General features: G+C 39.8%; 1 long non-coding RNA gene across 1 annotated transcript in view; it reads right to left on the reverse strand.

Moving 5' to 3' along the window:
• LOC109549873 (uncharacterized) overlaps positions 1-25,572 on the reverse strand; it is a 95,475-nt gene extending 69,903 nt beyond the window's left edge. The window contains exons 1-2 of the long non-coding RNA XR_002176252.3: positions 24,743-25,572; positions 22,787-22,923 (exon numbers count right to left, since the gene is read on the reverse strand). This is a non-coding gene — a long non-coding RNA (uncharacterized lncRNA). The remainder of the gene's footprint in view (positions 1-22,786; positions 22,924-24,742) is intronic.
• Positions 25,573-27,393: the final 1,821 nt, after the last annotated feature.

A 27,393-nucleotide genomic window follows, 5' to 3' on the forward strand; every position in this document is an offset into this window, starting at 1 on the left:
GATTTTATTTTATAGAATTGTTAATTCTTCCAGATTAAAGTTACTAAAATGTATTAAAAATATTATATAAAATAAATGTATAAAATTCATGATATTCTACTCAATTACCTAAGAATGAATGTTTTAGAGTTTGGTAAAAATAATTACAAATTTCATCTGGAAAATAAACAAGAATAAATAACAATTTTTTTAAATAGAGGGACTTCCATTATCTTATAATATTTGTTCACTAGAATATATACCACAAAGCTATAATAATAAAAACAATGGCAATGATGTTGAAATAAAACAACAGAAATATATGTTCCTTTGTAGCTCTTGATAGAGTCACTTTTGGAATGCTCAAAAATCCACTGCACATGTTTGGATAAACTTGTGAATAGCTTTTATTTTGTGACTTTTGCCAACACTATTTTGTTGTATATACCTAAGTTACTGAATACCACAAGTTAGTTCCTTCAACCTATAGTTAACTTGAGTTAACTTTAGCTTAACTCAAGTACTATCACCATTCACCAAATTTTCTTTTTATTCTTTATCCAGAGAAATTTTTAATTTTATAATATTTTCAGAAAATATTTGAGCTGATATCTAGATAACTAAATGGTAAACATGTAATTTTGTTGCACTTTCATTCTGGACATGTACATCTACAATGTTGCTGGTAATAGTAAAACATACAGAAAAGAAAATATCTCTATAAACAAGATTTGTTTTGTGATATATTTCCTTCTAGGGTAAGAAATAAAGGTGTTGTCTATTCCAGATTTTGGAAAAATCAGTTAGACCTAAGGTCATTCCCATTTGCCTACCCTGAGACCTCAGTAATTGCTACATTTGTCAATGATTAAACCTCAGTTATAGGTAATGTTTGTTATCTATTCTCATTCTACCTTTTAACGATTTCTCTCTGTAAAAAGTCATAATCGAGCTACCAGAAGAACTTCATCATTTTGTGTTGCAGATTGGCAAAGCTCCATTTTCATCCTTGTTTCAAATACTAAAAATTAGAATAGCTCACAGTGGAATGGGACATTGGCAAGGCTTTTAAGAATTTCACATGTCCTTTGAGATCCCCAGTTCTTCTACACTCAACATTTTGCTGCAAGCAAGGTTAAACTTCTGCAGACTCATCTGCCAGGAAACAGAGAGCATCTCTAGACCCCTATGTGCAGTCTACTCACTGTGAAGGTGGTCCAGCACTTCCCTCAACTTTCAGAGCAATGCAAAACAAATTTCCAACTGTGCTACAAAACATTCTTTGTATAATGAAAACAAATGACATCATTCAAAAGAAATAAAAATTTGTCTGTGAAGCAAAATGACTTGAAGTATGTTTTGTTAGAAATTAAAATTCAAAATGTCCTGATAATTTTGGTCAATGGAGTGATCTAATAAAAGAAACTGAATAAAGATAAATTCTGGCAAGTGTAAATAAAAGTTGGACTAGTACAGGATAAGGTAGATGCATTTTATTAGCAGTAACATGGGCAAAACAGACAGCAGGGCTTGAGTCAGTGGTAACCTCAGGATGAATCAACAGTGACATGACCTTACACTCAGTGGCAGACACATGGTCTGACCTCACCAAGAAAGCTGTCTTGCGCCCTGGATGTCCCTAGTGAAAAGGGATAGAGGTCAACTCAAATGTGTGAAGAGGAAATTAAGCAGGATTTGGAAACTTGACCTCAAACTATATCATGTGAAAAAAAATCAAGTAAAAACTAATCAAGTATAGAAGTCCAAATGGGAATACGAATATTATCTTCCAGTACTTGGTAAGCTGTACTCTTCATGCTTCAGAGGCTGTAAAGGAGACTGATAATGACTCAGTACAAGGAAAAACTTCATAATCTTCAAAATAGCTCAATAACGGAAACATTGCCTTGGGAGTTTCATATCCCTAGAGAAGCACAAGCATGGCAGGGAGTGGTGAGTGGGGGAAGGTGGATCATTCAACAAGGCTTTTGCAGGAATCACAGGGAGTTTGGACTAAATGACCTTTAAAGTCTCTCCCAACCTGAATCCTGTGATTCCTTTACTCTAAACAAGTATTTAAAAGCAGCCAACCATGAGGGCACATTTGACATCTTAACGCCATTAAATCACCTCAATTAATGGACAGAAAGCTAGCCAGCAGTGAAGCCAGACAGGGTTCAAATATTGGCTACTTGGTGACTGAGTAGATGTGGATTAATTCTTAACCTCTGGGAGCATCGGTTCCCTGTATAATGGGGATAACAGCATGCACCCTGTAGGTGATGCATGCAAGAGGTCTAGCTCCAAAAAGATTCTTAATCCACAGCAGCTATTACTATTATCCCCCTAGAGAATGTCTGAAAAACAATAATCAGGTAACAATAATGCAATACTGAACTCAGCACAACTCAATGAACTTTATTGCCTTAAATGAAAGAAAAATACTGACTAAATCTAAGGAGTAAAAAGAAAAAATTAATCTCAACTTTAAGGAACTGAATGAACTTATTATCTATGAAACAGCAACAGATTTACAGACATTGAGAACAGACTTGTGGTTGCCAAGGGGGAGAGGGATGGGGGAAGGATGGATTGGGAGTTTGGGATTAGTATTAGTTTTAGTATTATTAGTATTAGTTTTTACCACCTTAGGTGGGTTTATTCCTAGGTATTTTATTCTTTTTGTTGCAATGATGAATGTTATTGTTTCCTTAATTTCTCTTTCTGATCTTTCATTGTTAGTATATAGGAATGCAAGAGATTTCTGTGCATTAATTTTGTATCTTGAAACTTTACCAAATTCATCGATTACCTCTTGTAGTTTTCTGGTGGCATCTTTAGGATTCTCTGTGTGTAGTATCATGTCATCTGCAAACAGTGACAGTTTTACTTCTTGTTTTCCAATTTGTATTCCTTTTATTTCTTTTTCTTCTCTGATTGCCATGGCTAGGACTTCCAAAACTATGTTGAATAGTAGTGACAAGAGTGGACATCCTTGTCTTGTTCCCGATCTTAGAGGAAATGCTTTCAATTTTTCACCATTGAGAATGATGTTTGCTGTGGGTTTGTCATATATGGCCTTTATTATGTTGAGGTAGGTTCCCTCTATGCCCATTTTCTGGAGAGTTTTTATCATAAATTCGTGTTGAATTTTCTCAAAACCCTTTTCTGCATCTATTGAGAAAATCATATGGTTTTTATTCTTCAATTTGTTAATATGGTGTATCACATTGATTGATTTGCATATGTTGAAGAATCCTTCCATTCCTGGGATAAATCCCACTTAATCATGGTGTATGATCCTTTTAATGTGTTGTTGGATTCTGTTTGCTAGTATTTTGTTGAGGATTTTTGCTTATATATTCATCCTCTTTTATAGCTGTTAGAAGTTGCCTATGTATTGAGGTGCTCCTATGTTGGGTGCATATATTTTTATAATTGTTATATCTTCTTCTTGGATTGATCCCTTGATCATTATGTAGTGTCCTTCCTTGTCTCTTGTAACATTCTTTATTTTAAAGTCAATTTTATCTGATATGAGTATTGCTACTCCAGCTTTCTTTTGATTTCCATTTGCATGGAATATCTTTTTCCATCCCCTCACTTTCAGGTTGTATGTATCCCTAGTCTGAAGTGGGTCTCCTGTAGAAAACATATATATGCGTCTTGTTTTTGCATCCATTCAGCGAGCCTGTATCTTTTGGTTGGAGCATTTAATCCATTCATGTTTAAGGTAATTATCGGTATGTATGTTCCTATTACCATTTTCTGAATTGTTATGGGTTTTTTTTTTTTTTTTTTGTAGATCCTTTTCTTCTCTTGTGCTTCCCACTTAGAGAAGTTCCTTTAGCATTTGTTGTAAAGCTGGTTTGGTGGTGCTGAATTCTCTTAGCTTTGCTTGTCTGTAAAACTTTTGATTTCTCCATCGAATCTGAATGAGATCCTTGCCAGGTAGAGTAATCTTAATTGTAGATTCTTCCATTTCATCACTTTAAATATATTATGCCACTCCCTTCTGGCTTGTAGAGTTCCTGCTGAGAAATCAGTTTTTAACCTTATGGGAGTTCCCTTGTATGTTATTTGTCGTTTTTCCCTTGTTGCTTTCAATAATTTTTCTTTGACTTTAATTTTTGTCAATTTGATTACTGTGTGTCTCAGCATGTTTCTCCTTGGATTTATCCTGCCTAGGACCCTCCGCACTTCCTGGATTTGGGTGGCTATTTCCTTTCCCATGTTAGGGAAGTTTTCGACTATAATCTCTTCAAATATTTTCTTGGGACCTTTCTCTCTCTCTTCTCCTGCTGGGACCCCTATAATGCAAATGTTGGTGTGTTTAATGTTGTTCCAGACATCTCTTAGGCTGTCTTCATTTCTTTTCATTCTTTTTTCTTTATTCTGTTCTGCACAGTGAATTCCACCATTCTGTCCTCCAGGTCACTTATCCGTTCTTCTGCCTCAGTTATTCTGCTATTGATTCCTTCTAGTGTATTTTTCATTTCAGTTATTGTGTTGTTCACCTCTGTTTGTTTGTTCTTTAATTCTTCTAGGTCTTTATTCTTTAATTCTTCTAGGTCTTTGTTAAACATTTCTTGCATCTTCTCAATCTTTGCCTCTATTCTTTTTCCAAGGTTCTGGATCATCTTCACTATCATTATTCTGAATTCTTTTTCTGGAAGGTTGCCTATCTCCACTTCATTTAGTTGTTTTTCTAGGGTTTTATCTTGTTCCTTCATCTGGTACAAAGTCCTCTGCCTTTTAATTTTGTCTATCTTTCTGTGAATGTCGATGTGAGCATAATTTTTATTACCTTGTATTTACCAAACTCTGGTTGAAAGTGTCCATTATGGTAATGCTGTAAATACAGAGACTTCCTAAAATTTTCCAAGATCTGTTCTTTAGGTTCAACTGCAAGTGTGTAGAGCTGGATGATAGAGTGGGGGCACCTATGACCTCTGCCTTAAAGAGACCTGGATTCTGGTCCAAGCTTGGCTCTTGTGTCATCCTTTTCAAATACAAATAAATCATGTCACTCCTCTTCTCAAAATCCTCCAGGGCCTAAAAGCACAGAGCTGGTACCGTACCAATCAGGCTCTATATGATGTGTCCTCTCCCCTCACTACTCTCTCAGATCACATTCCCTGCCACACTTTCCTCCATCTATCCATTCTGGTCACATTGACCTTTGAGTGTGAGTCTACCTCAGGGCCTTTGCACTTACTATTCTATTCACCTGGAATGCTCTTTTCCCAGATCGTCACGTAGTTCATTCCCTCACCTCCTTCAAGACTCTGCTCAAATGTCACCTTCACTGAACATTCTACCTAAAAGAGCACTGTCCTTCATCACCTTTTGTCCATTACCTTGCTTAATCATGTTTTCTTAACACTTACCATTACCTGACCTACTATATATTTGTTTAATTTTTATCGAATCTTCCCCTTCCCATTAGAATATAAATCTATGAAAGCAGTGACCACATCTGTTTTGCTCACTGCTATAACCCCATCATGTAGAATAGTACCTAGCACCTGCTAGGCACACAATAAGTACTTGTGGAATGAATGAATTAAAGGAAGACCTTGGACAAGACTCACAAGCCCACTTGTGTTCCAATCTGTAAAACGAAGAGGTTGGATCAGAAAATCTTTAACTTCTCTTCATATTCTAACATTCTATGATTCTTTAGTTTCCTAGGTCAGTGTTCTCAATCATTATAATAGAAAAAGGAAAGAAAAAGTTGCTAAGGAACAATATGCATCTGAGAGACCAAAAGTTTTAAGTAAATATGAGCTTATCATCACTAGAACTATGAGCTTATCATCACTAGAAACATCTGTTCAATGTGGAGGGCAAATTTGTGGTTTCTGGTGGCAGGGGGTAGGGGGCAGTGGGGGGGAATGGGTTGGGAGATTGAGATTGACATATACATACTATTATATGTAAGGGTAGATGGCTAATAGGCACCTGCTATGTAGCTCGTGGAGCACTTCTCAATACTCTGTAATGACCTGTATGGGAGGGGATGTAAAGAAGAGTGGATATATGTGTATGTATGGCCAGTTCACTTTGCTGTACAGTAGAAACTAGCACAACATTGTGGATGAACTATACTCCAATAATAATTTTAAAAAAAGAAAAGAAAAAAAGAAGCCTGACCAATACAATGGCATATAAGATCATCAATTGTAGAACTTGGAATTTCAGATCATTCTGATCTTAACCCAGTATATTTCCAAACTGAATATTGGCTAAGACTGGGCCATACTAATGAATAACACTTTCTCCTTATCTAGAAGTGAGTTGTAAGAACCAGTGTAATTGTGCTGTTCCATCCACATGCATGCTTATCCCACAGTTCCTGCACAATATTTTTTTTTCAAAAGACATGGAGAATGTTGCACTATAATAGAAGAAATAAATAGAGCATTCTCAAGTGACCAGTTTATTCATTTTATGAGAGAGTACATATAATGAAATGCATTTTTGCTCAGAAACGAAAAGGGTCCTCTCTGCTATTGTCAAACTTGTTTTTATAAACTCCTATGTTATATCTTATTTTGATATATCCATCTTGAGTACCTTATTGTCAGGTCTTCATTGGTAAACACCTTCCCAATGACAGTATAGTGTGTACTCAATTTTGGAGCATGGAAAATACATGTACTTGTTTTGTACCTATTTATATAAAATTGACATCTTTGTGCTTTGGTGTTTCAAAAATTTTAAGGCTGTAATGAGGAGTCACACTTACAATCATCAATATATTCTCTACAATGAATATGCTCCCTTAATTAAATCATGATGCTGAAAACACACCCACACACACAAAAAAAAAAAGGAAAGAAAAAAAATCTGTTCCCAATCAGTCTGCTAAATATATCTCTCAAAAGACACCATCGTAGATATCTAGATGCCAACCTTTCTTTGGGAAAGAGACAGAATTTTTCCACTGTATTGGTGGCAACTCTTTGACACGCAACTCTTTGAAGTCTACAATCACAAACCATCTTCATTTTGGAAGATTCCAGAGTTGGAGTGTGTCTTAATCTCTTTGGCTGCTGTAACAAAAATAACATAGACTGGGTGGCTTATAAACTACAGAAGTTTATTTCTCACAGTTCCGGAGGCTGGCTCAAGGCGCTAGCAGATTTGGTGTCTTGTGAGGGTCCACTTCCTGATTCACAGACAGCCACCTTCTCACTGTGTCCCACTGTGAAAGGGGCAAAGGAGTTCCCTGGGGTCCCTTTTACAAGGGCATTTATCTCCCAAAGGCTCCCCTTCCTAACACTATAACATGTTTTTTTTGTATTTCAACATACGAGTTTTGAGGGGACACAGACTCTTCAGTCTATACAAAGTGGAGTAAGAGACAACCCATTCCTTTAAATATCACAAAAAGAATTCAGGGTTTGGCTACTTGAAATATGTGAAGATGCACGTCCTTATATCCTGAGACAGCCAGTCTGAAGGGGGGTTCTAAAAATGGTGGACCAATCAGATCGTCCTCAGCCTGCAAAACCTTCTTTGCACTGGGTCATCATGGTCGTCATTTGCCCTCAATTACCGTAGATCCTTCTTTCCATAATATGTTGAATAACTTTAAAGATTGTCTTCCACGAATGTTTAGGGGTACTGTCACCCCTACTTTAGAGATGACAAAACTGAGGATCAGCTAGAATAAAAAATTTGACCAGGAATATTTTCCTTCTTGTACGAAACTGTACTCTGGGGCTTAGAACACAGTAGAACATAGAGTATTTATCGGGTGGATGGTGGAGTTGTGAAGCTAGAATTTAAACCCAGGTGTATCTGGATTCAAAGCCAGTTCTATTTTCACTCTACCCTGTGGCCCCCCGGGGCTCACATGTCAGGAAGGTCAGGGGTACCTGAAGTGCAGCAGGATAAACCCAGTCTTCTGGAGGCTCCTCCCTCCATTGCCTCTGTGACTCATTTGTAGCCAGAAAATGTCTATCTTGTTAGAATCATGAAGAAGTAAAATACAATGAAAATTAAAACAAACAAAACAAAAACATCAGGATGAAAGCTCAGGAATTCTGTTTCAGATCCTGCCTCTGAGTCTTACAATGTATCACTTAGGCTCCCTGAACCTCAGTTTTCTTGCCTGTAAAATGGTGTAATTAGTCTCTTTCTCAGAGGGTTACTGAGAGGACATACTACCTGGCACTTAGGATTTTGTAGGCCCTCAGGTTTCGTATTCATTATAAAACACTCATGAAAAGACCATGATCTCTACAAATCTCACAGTCAATTTGCTGTGCCAGCTTATTCATTCATGAGACAAGTTACCACTAGAGGACACCGAACCAGCAGGAAACTCGGAAAGAACTAAACTGGAGACTAAGACCAGTATTTGTGCTGGTGGCTTCTCCCTACTGGTTGGATTGTTAAACTGCATTTGTTGTCCTCGTGTTCCCTTCGGTGGGGGAGACTTGGAGAGAGCAGATGTCCTCTGAGGATTACTAAGCAGTCCAAGGCTGTAAGGAAAGAACTCTATTTCAGCGCTGTGGTTAGGTGGCAGCATCAATATTTACAAGTGTGTCTCATCATTACTGCAACAGCCACAGAAAGATAACCAACTCCCCCTGAATTTTCTAATCGACTGGGTTCTAGACTTTAATCCCAACGATCGGAGATCTCTCTGTGTCTTTGCCAATATCCTGAGATGGAAACTTCTGGCAGCCTCACTGTATAAGTTTAGCAAGAAAATGTAACTTGTATTTGTCTTTCTCATGTAAAAGATATTTATGTACATATGTCGTATACACGCTTGTCCCCTGTTTCTTTCCTGACGCTTGTACAAAGGAAGATGAAATCTCTTAGAGATACCCGGGCAGGAGTTACCAGGAAAGGAAGTCAGAAATGAGAACTTGAGGTCACCCCTTGTATTTGTCCTTAACACGAGGAAAAGTATTCACCCTCCCTTCACACTCAATACTATTTCTAGAATTTTACATTTTAGATTGCAAAATCCTTAACAGCGAAGATGGGATTCTGCGGTCTAACACTTAATTCAATAAAGGTCCCCTTTCCAAAGGCTGATCCTGACTAGCATATGATTTTTTACACACACTGAGACATTTCTGAGAGTGAAAGGGGGTGTTAATGATGACAGACAGCAGGCATAAATTGATGAGTTTGTGATCACTTCGTGCTTAATTGTGCTTAGAAACTATCCAACTAAAACATTTACTATCTTAATATTTTACCTAAAAAATTCTCCTTGGAAAACCTTTTAGGTAAACTATGTTTGTACTTATTCTATACAAACAAGACTGCCCTGGCCCCCAGGGCAAGTTGGTATCTGCCTCCTTGAAGGTGGGTGGAATGTCTTCTCTCTCTCCCTCTCCCCATACCTTCCTCCCTCTCTGGTCTATTAGCCCTGTGAGCTCTTTCTTTAAGGAGGGTCTCTCTGGGGGCTACATTTCTTCTAAAGACTTCTTCCTCTCACTCCCTCTGGGCACACTCTACACAGCTATGCTTATGTTCTCTCTAGAACTGCTTTAAAACTCTCCTATGTTATTGTCATTTCAAAAAAAAAAGTGTTTTTGCTAGTTTTCTATTTTAATTAACACTTAAAATCCGTTTTTGCAAGAATGAAAATGACAAACCAATTATTCAAATCATGTCCCCTAATAAGTAAAAATTTGCCTTTGTTTGTTAAGATGAATATAGAAATAGAGACAGAGACGGTCTGTCCAATAAGTAGATCTGGTTGCTGGAGACAAGAAGCAGATGGCTAGGGCTTCCCTGATGGGCAGTGGTTAAGAATACGCCTGCCAATGCAGGGGACATGGGTTTGAGCCCTGGTCCAGGAAGATCCCACATGCCACGGAGCGACTAAGCCCATGCGCCCCAACTGCTGAGCCTGCACTCTAGAGCCCGGAAGCCACAACTACTGAGCCCGTGTACCACAACTACTGAAGCCCGTGCACCTAGAGCCCGTGCTCTGCAACAAAAGAAGCCACTGCAATGAGAAGCCCGCGCACCTCAACGAAGAGTAGCCCCCGCTCACCGCAACTAGAGAAATCCTGCGCACAGCAGCGAAGACCCAACGCAGCCAAAAATAATAAATAAATAAAATACATGTTTATTAAAAAAAACAACAACAAGCAGATGCCTGAGTGACAGATGTATGTAAGTCACATAAGTGCCCACCACCAATTGGGTAATTTCCTATGAACGATCTAGTCAGTGTGTTTACTGGAAAATCCCACTGAAAGGAAATGAGAATTAGGAGTGCACCTGAATACTACGTATTAAAATTCAGACTAAATGAGGAAGTAGAAAGGAAGTAATGGGGCAAAAAGGGGGATGAAGAAGACCAAAGACAAAGGCCATGCTTTGTTTTGTTCTCTGTGCTTGCAATTAACAAAAATAGAATGCTTGTTCTAAAAAGTTGTCTTGATTCTTCAAACTCCACCCTGATCACTTCAGGTGGGAGGTGATATAGATGTATAAACAGAAAAGTAAAAAATAAAAGCTTCCTATATTTAAAACAAATAGTGGTTTAAGGTTTTCTTAGCTGTATCTTCTCTTTTTCTTGAGCCAGAGACATTTCTACTTTGTTCTCATTTGCCCATTGGTTCAAAATAGAAGGTTCTGACACAACAACTTAAAAAAAAAATTCCTCCAGAGTCACCAGCTCAGAGATAAAAAGAAGTTCACTTAGGTGGTAGCTGAGCTGTGAGCAGCTTGGAAACAGCATCCCAGGAGTCCAGAGTCTGCAAGGCATTTTTAAAGACAGCTCTGGATTTCCCTTAACAGCCAACCCCAATCGTCCACAAGTATATTTATTACATGATTTCATCAGTTGTTCCAAATGACAACTTGGATATATCATTGTTTAAAAAAAATACCTATCAATTGCGTGGGTCAAAACATCCCTCTAACCTGTACCCACACTTGGTCTGCTCTTGGCCTCCCTGCCACACTCGGCTGCCCCGCCCAAAGCACAGAATGTTCAGTGAGCAGGCCGTCATTATTTCCCTAGGGACCCTGAACACTGGCCTTCTGTTTGGAAGTTCAGTTCCCAAATACTGCCCCCAGAACACTCAACCCACAGTGAAACCCTATTAGTTAATTTGGTCTCCATGAATACACCGTACATGGGCCCTTATCTTCTGGTCAAAACAAAGTTCAACAAAAAATAAAAGATTTGCAAATGTTTTTCTTATAGATAAAAAGGTGTTACCTAGAAGAACCTCTTGTTTAGAGGCACGTCAAGAAAAAAATCAACAACAGCAACTTTCTGAGCACTAAAGTACAGTTTTGCATCCGAGCGAGGTGAAAGGTTTGATGCCAGTGCACAGGGGCATTATAATTATAAATTAGCTGATGTCTCCTGGGGCCTGCCCGGCATGCAGACCATTTGGCCTTGTTTGCGTCAATTTACTTGAAGTCATTACTCAGGAAACAGGCTTATATAGTTCCTCACTTAGCATGTTCTTTTTAAAGCACTGGGGGTAGCTCACTAAAAGAGCCTTTTGTGAAGTAATGAAACTTTTGCTAGCAGTGTGAATTGTACCCTACAAATTGCTAAATTCCTTTTTTAGTGTATAGGATTTCCTCAAAGTGAAATACCATCATTTAGTGATTTGATACAAAGGACATACCATGTTAAATTTCCCTTAAAATCTAATAAATCAAGGAGGGAAGTAAAAAGCCATGACTGAGGCTTTTCCTCCTTATGAGGTGAGGGGGAAAATTGCTCCCTCTCTGGTACTCCGTTAACCCTTGACTTGCCAAGGTCATCTCATCTTGCATTAGTCATGTCCAAAAGAATGGCTAAAAGTGCAGTTAGGCTCGCGTTATACCATTAAATAAACTACCATATTTTAAATTAATGTAATTCTCTTTGTCATATTTATCGTGTTGGAAAAAAGCAACCTGAAATTGTGTGAAATGTCTCTATGGCTAGTTCAAGCCCTTGTATGGAAATGTCCATAGGATTGGGGATTGCTTCCCACCTGTAGATCAGCCGAGTGCCACCCACTCCAGCTGAGGTGTATGAGCACATTGGAAGAGCAAAGAGCTTATGAAGGTAATTCTGATCTAGGATTAATGGAATAACCCAAACAAGTAACCCACTCTAGACACTCTGGACAGCTTTCTGTTTATGCTATTCTGCTTAGTATAAGTAACAGCGAATGGCCTTAACGGTGTCTCTGTCTGCAACTCGATGTGAAGGAAGTGTGACTAGATGTCACTTAACACACATACCCATCTGCAAAGGGACAGGGTTTCTGTATATAGGCCATCATATAAGTGACATTTCATGACAGTGGTGCCTCAAAAGTGGGTTCTTCCTTGCCGAAAAAAATTAAAACCCACTTCCTCGAAGTCTTCCTCCCGCTATCCAGTACTGGGTACTCTCCCCCTCCTCTGAAAAGGAAAACAATGCAAATATGACAACTTTCTGAATTTGTTGAGGAAACTCTGTTTTTGCTTAAGAAAAAAGGAAATCTGTGAACATTTCTGATTGTCTCCAGTATAGAATTTCCCTTTAAGGTCCAAGGCAATATATGTATTGGCTTTTATGGAGAGGGCTTTCTCAAGAGAGAACACACCCAGTTTTGATAAAGAGATCAGCTTGCCCTTAGAAGAAGTGGGAGGACTGAAAAATAATACTTTTGTCTGGAGCCAACACCCTTCACCCAAGCACATTATTATTGTAGTAATCTACTACATAAAAAAAACAGCATTTGATCAAAATTAAGTTAGGGGGTCTGATAAGCCAGAGCCATCCCTGCTTGGTTCCATTGTTCACAAGTCCAAGTTTGACCCAAAGTTCTAGGAGAGTAATTTAAGATACCTGAATGAAAACACATATCCTTGCTGGTTTTGCAAGCTTTCCAGCTACATAGATCTGAATTTTTCTCATAGAGTTAAAGGGATCCTTAAAAGTTTACCTAGTCCCATGGAGAAACTGAGGCCAAAAGAGATCAAGCAACTTGCCAGACGCCACATCAAAGCAGTAACAAGACCGGGTCCCTCCTGCTTCTTACTCCAGGACTTCTCCCATTCCACCAAATTACCATTATTTAGGTCAGCATTCAATTCATGACCGTGGCAATAGGCACCCACCTTTTATTTTCACAAATATTCTCATGTTCAATAAACTTATATAAAGCATATTTAATAACTAACTAGCATTCAGGGAACTATCATCTTGCAAAAAATTAGTATTTAGTAAATCAAACTACCTAGTTTTCTGACATATTATAGCCCTTCAATCAAAGCTCTAAATATAGAAGAAATTCAAGCACAAACCCAGAAAAATAAATGAGTGGGGTGGGCCCCATCGGACATGGCAGGCGTCAAAGCAACTGTTCCAAGGGGTGGGTGACAGACCAGCCAATAAGAGCACCCACCGAGGGGCGAAAAAGCAGTGCAGGAATGGGGCAGAGGTGAGATATTCTGAGCCAGAGACCCACTCCTGTGCTCGGGTTGACTGCCCAGCCTGGGGAGAGCTTGCAACCATCAAAACAGCTCCGCCAAAAGCTAGCAACAAACATGATAATGCCCGAGAACATTGTTGTTTTTTAATGACTTCAAATTACTAGAAATATCTGAAAAATGTCCCTCTCCAGCCCTCACCCTCAGGTATTATATAATCCACTGTTACATAACCACACTGTGAAATTTCAAAAGACTTTTTCTATTTCACCCAAACCTATTTTTTTCCCATTCTCCAAGGTGAATTATGAAAGCACCTTAAGGCACATGACTCAAACATTGAAAGCCACGTTGTAGCTGAAGACAATACCCAAGCCAACTCCTACTACCTCTTCCCCAGCTAGACGCAAGCTCATGCACCCGTGGACACGACACACACACACACACACACACACACACACACACACGCGCGCGCGCACACACCACTCCCCAAAATATGTGGAACCTTACACACAACAAAAAAGCAAATTGGAAAAAAACTGAGGAAGGTGTTTCCTGTTCATCAGTATAGAATCCCTCAGCTAGATTAGACCATGTGAGTGAATTCATGCATCAACAGGGTTGACAGAGTACCAGCAGTGGCCAAAGTATCACTGTGGTAGCTGTTTTCTTCAGAGAATTAAGTTCCCTTTTTTTTGAAACAGACTTACTGAGCATTAAAGCTAAATACCACACTGGTGCATTCAGAGAAAAAAAAAAAAAAAACACCAATTACCAAACATCCAAGGGAATTCTTCAATCCCAAAGCATACCAGCTAGTTAGAGGCACGAAAGGACTGTCTGGCATTCTGTGGTTTCTTCCCATACAATGGACAGAGTGTAGAGGCTCTTGAGGAAGGTCAGTTCCCAAAGGAAACTCACAGTTCAACCCTCTCATTTTACAGGTGAGGAAACAGATACATAGACAGATGAGACGTCTTGGCTCAGGTTGTTCTCCTTTTAATCACTCTATTTGAGACACAAATCAAGGTGAAAGACAACTGAACTGGAATCTTCATAGTAATGATACAATCTTAGAGGCATTACAATATTTTCCCAACTTTATCAATGTGTACTCCATTGACTGTGAATAATTACCCTGGAAAAGACATCCCTTGATCATACCACGATGTAATACCTGCTCCTTCCAAACTCTGGACTGTAAGTATCCCTACTGTGTGCTCTTAACCCCCTCTGTTTTTCCTATGATGTCTCTTATCCAACTGAATTTTAATTCCCTGCATCTGAATTCCCGTTAGACCATAAGCTCCATGAGGGCAGGAAACTGTCTCATTCACTACTATATCCCGGGACCTAGCGTTGTGCCAGTTCAATTAAGTTCATTCATTCATTCAACAAGTATTTATTGAAGGCCTACTATGTACCCTCCTCTATTCTGTATGCTAGATACAGCATGGAACAAAAAAGGTCAACCCCAGATCTCATGGAAATTACATTGTAGTGGAGGCATGTAAGATGTCATTCAGTTGCCTGTCCCCCCTAACCCGGGTAGCACATCCTCTCCCAGTTTCTATGTGTATTGGCTTCCAGCTCCCAGCTGCCTTCACTCCCAAGAGAACCAACCTCAGTTGAGGGGCGCTGACTCAGCCAAAATGTCACAATGCCCTCTCCTGGTCTACAGCCAATAACTGACTGATAGAGTCAAAGGGCCAGCTCCTTGTCTCCAGGTGCATTTTATGGACCAAAAAATTCCTTGCCAAGACCAGACTTTCCTTGAAACCACATCCTTGTCTGGCTGCTTCCCCACTCCCTTAAAAGTTTTTCCTGAAGATTCCCTCAATATGTATTTGAATCCTTCCTTCCGCTTCTGCTTTTAGGAAACCCAACCTAACACAGAAGAGAAGAAAATAATAAACAATTAAACATGTATATGTATACCATGTCAGATGGTGATTACTGTTTTGGAGACTAATACAACAAGGGAAAGAGGAAGGGTATACTGGGAGACATGAGAGTCCCATTTTGGATGAAATGGTTAGAGAAAGCTTCTCCGATAAGTATGACATTGGCAGTGACCTAAAGGGAATAACAGTGTGAGAAGTGTGGCAGCCTGGGGATGAATGTTCCAGGCAGAGGGAACCTCACACACTGAGGTGCAAGTGTGTGTGTCATGATTGCAAAGCAAGGAGGAGGTGGGAATAGGGCAGCCGGGTGAGGATGGTGGGGACGATGTCATAAGCAGATGGTTGGACCTTGGGATTAATCAGGAGGATTGTAAAAGGGCTTCCTTCTTCCCACTGCAAACTAGTACCAGCATACTGAAATGAGAGCAAGACGTGCATACGAAAACCATCACCTCACAAGACTAAGTCTCTTGTAGAGATGCTATGGATGGAAAAGTATATATGTGACTGTGAGGACAAGATACCATATATCTTAGCAGAAGTGGACAAGAAAAAAAAATGGTAGTAGAGGTCTCTGTTCCTTTCTATTTTTTAATGGGGATTTTTCCCTCATCTTTTATACATACCCCTTTTCCACCTGTACTCTGTCCATCCTAATCTGGGATATGATTTCCTTTGTCAATTTTGAATTATTATACTATAAGTCTATAAATTAATTTCACTACTCTTGTGATACTAGTGTAAACTATTACACAGCCATATTTATGGGAAGGAATCGAATTGTATACTTTTTTCTTCTCTTCTTTTCTCTTCCCCTCCCTTAGTTCTCTTCCTTTCCTTTCTCTTCCTTTTCCTTCTCCTTTTTCTCTTTCTTCTGTTCTTCTCTGGCATTTGGGAAAACAGTTGCTTTAGTAAACAAATATAGATTAGTGACCTACTTACTCAATGATGGCCCTACCCTCTGTCTGTTGCCTGAAGCCAGTCTAGACAACAGCTACCACTCAATTGGTACAAACTATTTTTTTTTTTTTTTTTTTTTTTTTGCGGTACGTGGGCCTCTCACTGTTGTGGCCTCTCTCATTGTGGAGCACAGGCTCCGGACGCGCAGGCTCAGCGGCCATGGCTCACGGGCCCAGCCACTCCGCGGCATGCGGGACCTTCCCGGACAGGGGCACGAACCCGCGTCCCCTGCATCAGCAGGTGGACTCTCAACCACTGCGCCACCAGGGAAGCCCAGTACAAACTATTATTAATGAAAACCAAAGTAGAACCTACAGAGTGATGCTCAAAAGATATTATTAGGTACAGTCTGGGGTTGCTTTTCTTATCATCACTTCATGATATGAGCAGACTTATTTTCTATTTCTTTGGGGATAATAGTACTCACACAAAGAGTCAGGTGCCCCTCCTGTGATTCCACAGGGTATGCATAATACTTCTAATAATAACAGTGGCCCAAAAGTCTGATATCTTCTGTGTGTTCAGGTCTATGCCAATCAATTTACATATATATATTATCTCATTGAAACTGTACAACAAACTTGTGAGGTGGTTATTATTATCTCCATTTTACAGATGGAAAAACTGAGGCTTTGAAGTAAATTAACTTCCCTAGGATCACTCATCTAGGAAGTGGCACCTGTGGGAACGCAGCCAAGGTTAAATAAATCCAGAACTGGAGCTCTTGAATTTTACTCTACACTGCCCCCCACTTACACTAATTCATGACTTTTTGCTTCTATTTCCATCTACCCCATCTCCCCACCACTGTTCTGTGAGCTTCCTGAGAGTAGAGACTATTCTAATCATCTTTGACTATCAAGTACAGTGTTAGGGGCCCAGTAAAGTATACTGTCCTCTCTTGGTATCTGCAGGGAATTTGTTCCAGGACCCCAACAAGTACCAAAATCCACAGACGCTCAAGTCCCTTATATAAAATGGCATAGTAGGGCCGGTCCTCTGTACCTGTGGGTTCTGCATCCATGGATATGGAGGGTCAACTATTCCGTTTTCCCCACCTGAGCTCTAAACCAAATGAGGGATAAGACAAAGAGTAAGGCAGATGTAGATAAAAAATATCAGCCTCATTACTGAAAAAGACTAGGCTGGAGGAGGCAGCTCACTGTGTAAGAATAATGGTGTTCCTGATGCCAAACTCCAGAGTTAGCCACAGTCACGGCCAGTGCCAGGAAAACCACAAGTGCCCGCTCTAAAATGTAGAGCTTGATTTGCAGCAACATGGATGGACCTAGAGATTATCATACTAAGTCAGTCAGACAGAGACAGACAAATATCATATGATATGGCTTATATGTGGAATCTACAAAAAAATGATACCAATGAACTTCTTTACAAAACAGAAGCAGACTCACAGACATAGAAAACAAACATGGTTACTGAGGGGAAAGGGGAGGAGGGATAAATTAGGAGTTTGGGATTAACAGATACACACAACTATATATAAAATAGATAATCAACAAGGGTTTAGGAGCTATATTCAGTATCTTGTAACAACCTATAATGGAAAAGAATCTGGAAAAGAATATATATATATATATATATATATATATATATATAAAAACTGAATCGCTTTGCTGTACACCTGAAACTAACACAACATTGTAAATCAACTATACTCCAATAAAAATAGATAAAATAAAATAAAATGGAAAAGCAGACTGGAATGAGTAGAGAGATTGACAAAGGGCTGATCCACACCCAGCTGACCAGCCCATATCTCAGTAGTATGAGTGGAGGCACCTGGAGAGTACGGAAGTCCTTTCTGGGGAAATGAGAAGCTCAGGCCAAGGAGCTTCCAACCGCCTCCCCTAACCTCAGTACCTGGAACTCATTATTCTTGAATCAGTTAGGCAGGAGACTTGTCGTAAGATCAAAGATAGCTTTATCATAAGCTGTGCCATGTAACTCTGCAAGTGGAGAGTCCAAATCCACAGCAGATTTGGGGAGAGCACTCAGGTTTCTTAATTCCTGTATCAAGTGTACGGTCTGCTGGTACACAGAGCCACCCCCTCTTTTAAGCTCAGGGTTTTCCTGAGGACTGAACCGGGGACATCCTGGCATATCTTCTGGGTCCTAGAGGTGGGGTACACACATAAGTCCCAGCTTTGGGGAGCATCAGTGAACAGAGGAACCCCGATGAGAGCTAGGACACACTCCTGGCCAGGAGGCAAGCACAGCTGTGACACTTCATTGAAGGTGGCAGTGACATAGCCTCAGCTCTTAGAGAAGGAGGGGAGCTACAGACAGAACAGGGCTGGAGCGTTCCACTGGCTGCCCAGAGTGCTTCACTTTCCCATTAGAAGACATCAAATCATGCCCAAGTCTCCCAAAGCAGCGTGATGTTTATAGAATCTCAGAATCTGCTGGCTATCATCACATCTATCCCTCGCCCCTGATCATATCATTGAATTCATATGTGTCAATATTTTTACTTTGGAGAAGGGGGAAAAACAGAACCTCTAAGTCAGCCAGCCAAAACAAAATAGCAGAGCCAGGCACAGAATTTGAGTCTCCTTGGACAGCCTATACTCAAAGAAAATAATCTTTTGCTTAAATTGTCTAAATTGGCTGCTCTAGCTTTAAATTTTGACTTTCCAAATTGCTCTGGCTTTATTGGCCCATGGGAGCTGTTCTCTGCTGCCAAATAAGAAGTGGGGAATGGACACTATCTCAACAACAAAAATCTGGCACCCCGTCACCAGGAACCCACGTGTCATGGCCTAACCCAGCCCTTATCACTGGATTTTGTTCAGAGGCTTGAATGAAAGTACCAGCCAAAACTCCTTTATCAACCAGCTATTTACTTCCACGGATATTACTTTAGCAATTTTATACTACCCAAATAGATTTTATCCTAACCATGTAATAAGGATCAAACTCAATTCCAACACAAACCCCCTGCCTTGTACATTAATGCAGTATAAGCCTGTGCTCCCCAGCATGGTGGTGAAAAATTTCTTTAATGGCTTTATCCCTATCTGCTCTATTCTGGTCTGCACAGAGAAAATCAGTGGCCAAAACTCAGAGATTTCACTCGTGGCCCCAGCTCTATCGCGAATAACTCAGTGAGGAATCGGTAAAGGTCAGACCAACGATGACTCAGTAAAATCCATTGTCCATGGGAGAGACATCAGAATAGGTCCAGATGAGAGTGACATTTGTTTAGAAGGAGCATGGGTCTATAAAATGTTATCTCTGGAGCTAAGCTGTTCAAACAAAAAGATAAGATCTTGAAATAATGGTTAAATAGATGTAATCTACTGTGAAAGGTTCGAATCCATCATCCAAAGCCAAGTTAAATCAGGCGTGATGGGAATGGAATGATGCTATCTCTGCCGGGTCCCATCTAGACAAACACAACCACCTAAAAAATCATTAGGGCCCAAGCCAATTCTCGACCAGAGATAATCCCTAAAATCATGGGGACAGCAGCAGTGCTGTTTCTCCACTCACCATTCAGTAAATTAATAAATGTCAGAAGGTTGTGCATGCAGCCCATGGAGTTAAACTTCACATGCCTGTTAAATTCAGGTAAATAAGGTAACTGATAGCATTCTGATTTAGCTTAAAAGAAGAGAGATTAAATTATTTTCCCTGGACAAACTACAGAATGCAAATAATATGATTTTGAAGATACAAAGAAAGAATGATACAAGGGTAAGTCCTAGTTAACGTAAGAAAAACAACATTAGTGATAGAAAATAATTTAACATTTTCACCTCACCAAACTCTCCAACTTGACTTTCTCCTTCCCACTGACTCAAGTGCTTTTCAGAGTTACACACTTAACAGAATCACTCAACTGTCAAAATTGTTAGTATTGCATTCATTATCCAGATTAACTACTGATCTTGATGAACTTTGGTTTGTGATTCTTTCAATCAGTTAACTGTGGAGTGGAAATCAAAATCACAAAACTGAAAAATATCAGAGAGAGTTGTCCATTTTCATCAAGAATATTTGCATAAAATTACCTATCTTTTGAAATAAAAGCGTATTTTTTACACAAAAATTTTTTAATTTATTTTAAAAACCCAGAATCTTAGAGTGATACAAAATGATTTCTAAAGTTACCATCAATATTAGTAAAATAAATCAATAAAAATAATAAAAAGAAGTGTCAGCAATATTTGCACAGAAAATGAAATAAAGCTTAGAGAATACTTTTAGGTTTAAGATGAAGGTTTAAAGTTTAGGATGAAGTGTAGGAGACACTATTGGGAAGACACAGGTCTCTGGTACCTTCCCTTGTTTCTTAGTCCCTTCCCTCCATGGAAGACACCCAAAATTGTCTTCTAATAACCAAGATTAGACAAATTATAATACATGTTTTATACTTGTTTGTTTTAAAAACAAAGAGGCCAACAAAGATAAGAATACATACTTATCAGCCATATGTGTGTGGGTTTATTTGTGGACTACCTATTCTGTTCCATTGATCTATGTGTCTGTTTTTGTGCCAGTACCATACTCTTTTGATGACTTTAGCTTTGTAGTATAGTTTGAAGTCAGGGAGCAAGATTCCTCTGGCTTTGTTCTTTTTTCTAAAGATAGCTTTGGCTATTCAGGGTCTTTTGTGGTTCCATACAAATTTGAGGATTATTTGTTCTAGTTCTGTGAAAAATGTCATGGGTATTATGATAGAAATTGCATCAAATCTGTAAATTGCTTTGGGTGGTAGGGACATTTTAAAAATATTAATTCTTCCAATCCATGAACACAGGATATTTTTCCATTTATTTGTATCATCTTCAATTCCCTCCATCAATGTCTTACAGTTTTTAGGGTATAGATATTTCACCTCCTTGGTTAAATTTATTTCTAGGTATTTTATTCCTTTTGGTGCTGTTGTAAATGGAATTTTTTTTTGCTTCTTCTTTCTGATAGTTTATTGTTAGTATATAGAAAAGCTACATATTTCTGTACATTAATCTTGTATCCTGCAACTTTACTGAATTGATTTATTCATTTTAATAGTTTATGGGTGGAGACTTTAGGGTTTTCTGTATATAGTATCATGTCATCTGCAAATTGTGACAGTTAAATTATGACAAAGGACACAAGAATATACAGTGGGGAAAAGACAGTCTCTTCAAAAAATGGTGTGGGGAAAACTGGACAGCTACATGTAAGAGAATGAAACTAGAACATTTTCTCACACAATATACAAAAACAAATTCCGAATGGATTAAAGACTTAAATGTAAGATGGAAAACCATAAAACTCCTAGGAGAAAACATAGACAATACATTCTTTGACATTGGCCTTAGCAATATTTGTTTTGGATCTGTCTCCTCAGGCAAGGGAAACAAAAGCAAAAATAAACAAATGAGACCTAATCAAGCTTAAAAGCTTTTGCACGGTGAAGGAAACTGTCAACAAAACTAAAAGACAACCTACTGAATGGGAAAAGATATTTGCATATAATATGTCTGATAAGGGATTACTATCCAAAATATATAAAGATCTCATACAACTCAATATCAAAAAAACAAACAACCTGATTAAAAAATGGGCTGAAGACTTGGAGAGGCATTCTTCTAAAGAAGACATACAGATGGCCAGCACACACATGAAAAGATGCTCAGCATCACTAATCATCAGGGAAATGCAAATCAAAACCACAATGAGAGATCGCCTCACACCTGTCAGAATGGCTGTCATCAAAAAGACAACAAATAACAAGTGTTGACGAGGATGTGGAGAAAAGGGAACCCTCGTGCACTGTTGGTGGGAATGTAAATTGGTGCAGCCATTATGGAGAACATTATGGAGGTTCCTCGAAAAAAATTTTAAATACAGGTATCATATGATCCAGCAATTCCACTCCTGGATATTTATCCAAAGAAAATGAAACACTAACTAGAAAAGATACATGCATCCCAATGTTCATAGAAGCATTATTTACAATAGCCAAGGTATGTAAGCAACTAAGTGTCCATAAACAGACGAATGGATAAAGAAGATGTGGTTTATATATGCAATGAAATATTATTACTCAGCCATAAAAAGAATGAAATTTTACCATTTGCAATAACATGGATGGACCTGGAGGGTATTATGCTTAGTGAAATAAGTTGGAGAGATAAAGACAAATACTGTTTGTTTTCACTTACATGTGGAATCTAAAAAATAAAACAAATGAATGAATATAATAAAACAGAAACAGACTCACAAATATAGAGAACAAACTAGGGGTTACCAGTAGGGAGAGGGGTGGGGGAGGGGCAAGATAGAGAAAAGGGATTAAGATGTACCAACTACTATGTATCAAATAGGTTACAAGGATATATTGCACAGCACAGGAGATGTAGTCGATACTTATAATAACTTTAAATGGAGTATAATCTATAAAAATATCAAATCACCATTTGTACACCTAAAACTAATATAAAATTGTAAGTCATCTATATTCCAGTTAGAAATAATAATAATAAAATAAAGCAGGGAGTGGGAAGAATACTCACTTATCTCTTGCTCCCATCTCAACTCAGTAAAAGTTTAACCATCTTTCTTGACACGGTGTCCGGCAATCAGGTGCTTTACGGCCTCTGAGCCCCACTGAGACTTGCTTCAAAGGCAGAAATGTGCCGCTCAGTGCCTTCTTGGTGATATGGATTAAAAGAGCAAGGTTTTAGGAGATTGACATCTGATGAACTATTTCTCGTGTAACCTGCCTCACGCCATTCAGGGAAATGAACAGAAGAAATCCTGGGGACCGCTTTTATGGGAAACAGGATGTCCTGAGTTACTTCTGAAGCGTCCCCACTCACATACCAGGGAGGCAAGACTTCTCCCAAGCCTAATTTGCCTAGCAAAGATGTTTGTCACTTAAGCCTGCTCCCCACAGACCACCCCACTTTTAGAGAACAAAGACCAAAGACATTTTGGCTTCAGCCCTGACCACCCTGCACCCCACTTCCTATCACTAATACGTTACCCTCGCACTGTGTGACCAGTGCCTCTCCGGTTCACAGTACAAACTTTCCCAGGCACAGCAACACCCATCCCCTGCCCGACTCTCATTTCAAGAGATGCCAGAAGTCCAGCTTTTCTCGGCTTACTTTAACTCCAGCAGATGTGCAGCATTGGTAGGTTGAAAGAGCCAAAGTGGGCTTCTGTAAGCTACCAACTGACACATCCAGTCCTTCCCCAGAGAACGAAGAGAATGAAGGAAATGAACCCATCTTGAAGCTCAGCCCTGGTGGCTGCCTCTCCGTCATTTCACACACAGTGAGCTCTGAGATATGACCATTACCTCTAAGACAGGATGTCTGTGGGAGTCAGGAGATAGCCTCTGGGTGGAAATGAGAAGAAGTGTCTCGAGACCAGCCTCATGGGAGTTGTTCTGCAGTGACTTCACACGGACCCAAAACATCGGCTTCCCCGACTCCAGAACAGATGTCCCTTCCCTCAGCCACACCTGTCGAATCACCATCCTCCCCCTTAACACCCCTCCACACCCCACAACCACACAAAAACGCTCCCTCTGTCTGCTCAGCCTCTGTCGCATTTTGTACTGCTTCTGATACATTAAATATTCAGTTTGCAGTATACACGTGTAATTGTTTAATCCTCCATTAAACAGTGAAAAGGCAAGAGCATTCTTCTTCCTCCACAGCACCTAGTACTGTGCTCTGCTCCAGTAGGAACTCAAGAACTGAACTGAATAGAGACAAAAGGCTTAGCCTGCCACCATTACCAACATGCTGCTAAGATTAATGTTTATGTCTATTATTCTAAAATACTTGAAAGCCTCAAAAAGAAATATTCTAATAGATCTCAGTGAAAGAATTTAGTTGGAATTTGAGCATGTATGCTTTTTTTTAAGAAACGATTATTTTGACCAAAAACCTAGTACTTAAGGCTTTCCTTATGTAGGTCACTGGATGTAAGCAGAAATACATGATGTAATATGATCAGGCAACATTTAAATCATTAATAGCAGTTAATCATGGTAGAACAGAGTGATTGTCTTTTTCTGCCACTGAAATGTACCCGCCCTCCCTCAGAAGGTGGTTATGTAATGTGTCACTGTAATCCTACCTGCCCCACTGCAAAAACTGTCTTTAATGGTACAGAAGCTGCTCAGCAACCTGAAGTATTATAAATGTATCCTTCTGTCTCATCCTAAGAATTGCCCAGTCATTTTCACCAGGCTTTCGTTCCAGGGATCCATCCTGTAGCCCAGCATTACAGATAAGAACAGCCAGCAAGCGGGCCAAGTGGCAGGAAACAGATCCTGAAAATTCAAATTAGAGAATGACACACCAACCCTCCATACCCTGGCTGGCCGCAGTTATCAGAATCACTGAGGTGCCAAAGTAGTTTGTTTCGCATTCATTGCCCAGATTCCCTAGGGATGTTGACAGACTTTGGTCTGTGACCCTTTAGTTAACTATGGGATGAAAAATCAAACTCACAAATGAAAAATGTCAGAGTTGCCTGTTTTTTTCCAAAACAGAGAGCTGTAGGCAATTCAGCAGCAAGTGATTCCAATGAGTTGCAGAATCATGCAGGTTGGCTTCTGATGTCCTAGCCTCTCCCACTGGGGTGTCCCACACGCAATTCTTCTGCCCAAGAGTGAGCATCCCATTGCCTCCACGTCTGCCTGGGGGTGACATGTGGTGGGGTTAAAAGGGCACTAGATCCACATTCAGATCTCTTTCCAGCAACACTGACTGTATATGGATGTTGACAAGAAGAAAGTTTCTTAAATATTTTATTTATTTTTTTAAACTAAAGAATGCAAGAACTTCCCTGGTAGCACAATGGTTAAGAATCTGCCTGCCAATGCAGGGGACATGGGTTCAAGCCCTGGTCCAGGAAGATCCCACATGCCACGGAGCAACTAAGCCCGTGCGCCACAACTACTGAGCCTGCGCTCTAGAGCCCGCGAGCCACAACTACTGAATCCTGCATGCCTAGAGCCCGTGCTCCACAAGAGAAGCCACCGCGATGAAAAGCCCGCGCACCGCAACGAAAAGTAGGCCCTGCTCACCGCAAGCAGAGAAACCCACACACAGCAACGAAGACCCAACGCAGCCAAAAATAAATAAATAAATAAATTTTAAAAAAGAAAGGACTGCATGAATACATGCTCATTTTAGGCAACTCAAACAATACAGAACAAGGTAAGAAAAAGGGTTGGTCCTCCTTCACTCCCAGCAATTCCACTCTCCTCTCCAGAGATATTCCCAATGGAAATGTTGGTGTATGTTCATTCAGATCTTTTTCCTGTGTGTGTATATGGACACATGGATATAACCATGACATATATATATATATATATGTATGCATATATGCTCACACACATATATATCCATAATATATGATCAAAACCTATCTATAAAATCCTTTTGTGAATACTCTTCAGTGATACTGTATTCACTTAACAACATACTTAGAGTTCCCTGTTTTGTGGGAACTGTATGTATTGCCAGTATTTATGTATTCCCACAGTAGGTTACTTATCTCCAAGCTTCAGTTCAGGTCCCGTCTCTATAAGACGAGGATAATGCGTCCACCTTCACAGGACTGTGGAGTGCAACAGTGAGAAGCCATTTGTAGGGCAGGGACTCACAGATTCCTTCCTGGTCAACCTCATCCAAAATCCTCATTTTTATTTGTTGTTCACTCATTTATTTTCTGTCTTTGGCCCACTAGAATGTAAGATCTTGAAGGTGGGGTCTGTGTCTTTTTAGTGATGTGTCCCCAGTGCCTGGAACAGAACCGGATGTCACACGGGCACAGCAAATGCTCACTCAACAGCTGGCTCACCGGTTTCTCAGCCATTTTCATCTGTACTGGTCCTGCCCCGAACTGCCAGCTGAGCAGGAATTACCAGGTAAAGGAGGTTTGCTAGCCCACTTGGGAAGTGGAGGTAGGCAGGCCTGGACTGCCTCTTAGAAAAGAATATGTAAGGCAGAGGCGGCTGGGGCAGATCAGGCAAACATACTGCGAGGGCCAGAGAAATGGGAGACGTGCAGGAGGATGGCATCAGAGCACGGGGTGAATGAGTGTGTTATCAAGAGGGGTGCGTAAAGTTGAGATTCCAGCAGATTCAGCTGACTGATTTCTGCCTCCTGGGTGGGAGGCGCCTGGGCCCCAAGTATAAGCAGGGTCAGAAGGGGTAGCTCCATCTCGCACCATCAGAAGGCAGCTCCTGGATAAGAGGGTCAAAAGGTAGAAACTTCCACTGATAAAATAGTTATACACACTACTATGTATGAAATAAGCTACAAGGATATTTTGTATAACACAGGGAATAGAGCCAATGTTTTATAAGTATAAATGAAGTATAACCTTTAAAAATTGTGAAGCACTATATTGTACACCTGTAACTTATTTAATATTGTACATGTAATATTGTACATGTAATATTGTACATGTAATATTGTACATGTAATACAATATGTAATATTGTACATCAACTATACTTCAGTTTAAATAAAAGAAAACATAGTCATGGGGATGTAATGTACAACATGGTGACTCTCTCTACATATATATATATATGTATGTATTGCATATCTGAAAGTTGCTAGAGAATAGACCTTAAAAGTTCTCATCACAAAAAAAGATTTGTAACTATGTGTGGTGACATGTGTTAACCAGACTTGTGGTGATGATTGTGCAATACACACAAATAGCACTTGTGGTGATGATTGTGCAAATAGCAATCGCTATGTTTTACACCTGAAACTAACATAATCTTTTCTGTCAATTATATCTCAGTTTTTTTAAAGGCAGAACCTGATCTCAGAGGCAGCATGGGAGCTTCCCATGGAGGGAGTCTGGAATCCTGCAGTGCTGGAGCTGGAAGGGTTTTGGGAATATCTAGTCCTGTAACTCTCAGACTCTTAATAAGGATCAGAATCCCCTGGGCACTTGGTCAAATGCAAGTACCTGGGCCCCGGCCATAGACATTCTAAATTCTGATTCTGCAGGCCTGGGGATTTGGGCCAATCTCTTGACGATACAGATGAAGAAAAGATCCAGGCAGCACACAGCCCCCGGGAGGGTCAGAGCCGGAGCATGTACGCAGCGAGGGAGTGGAGAGCTGTTCAGCGGG

This window comes from Tursiops truncatus, chromosome 11 (assembly GCF_011762595.2).
Source record: "Tursiops truncatus isolate mTurTru1 chromosome 11, mTurTru1.mat.Y, whole genome shotgun sequence".
Classification (NCBI taxonomy): domain Eukaryota; kingdom Metazoa; phylum Chordata; class Mammalia; order Artiodactyla; family Delphinidae; genus Tursiops; species Tursiops truncatus.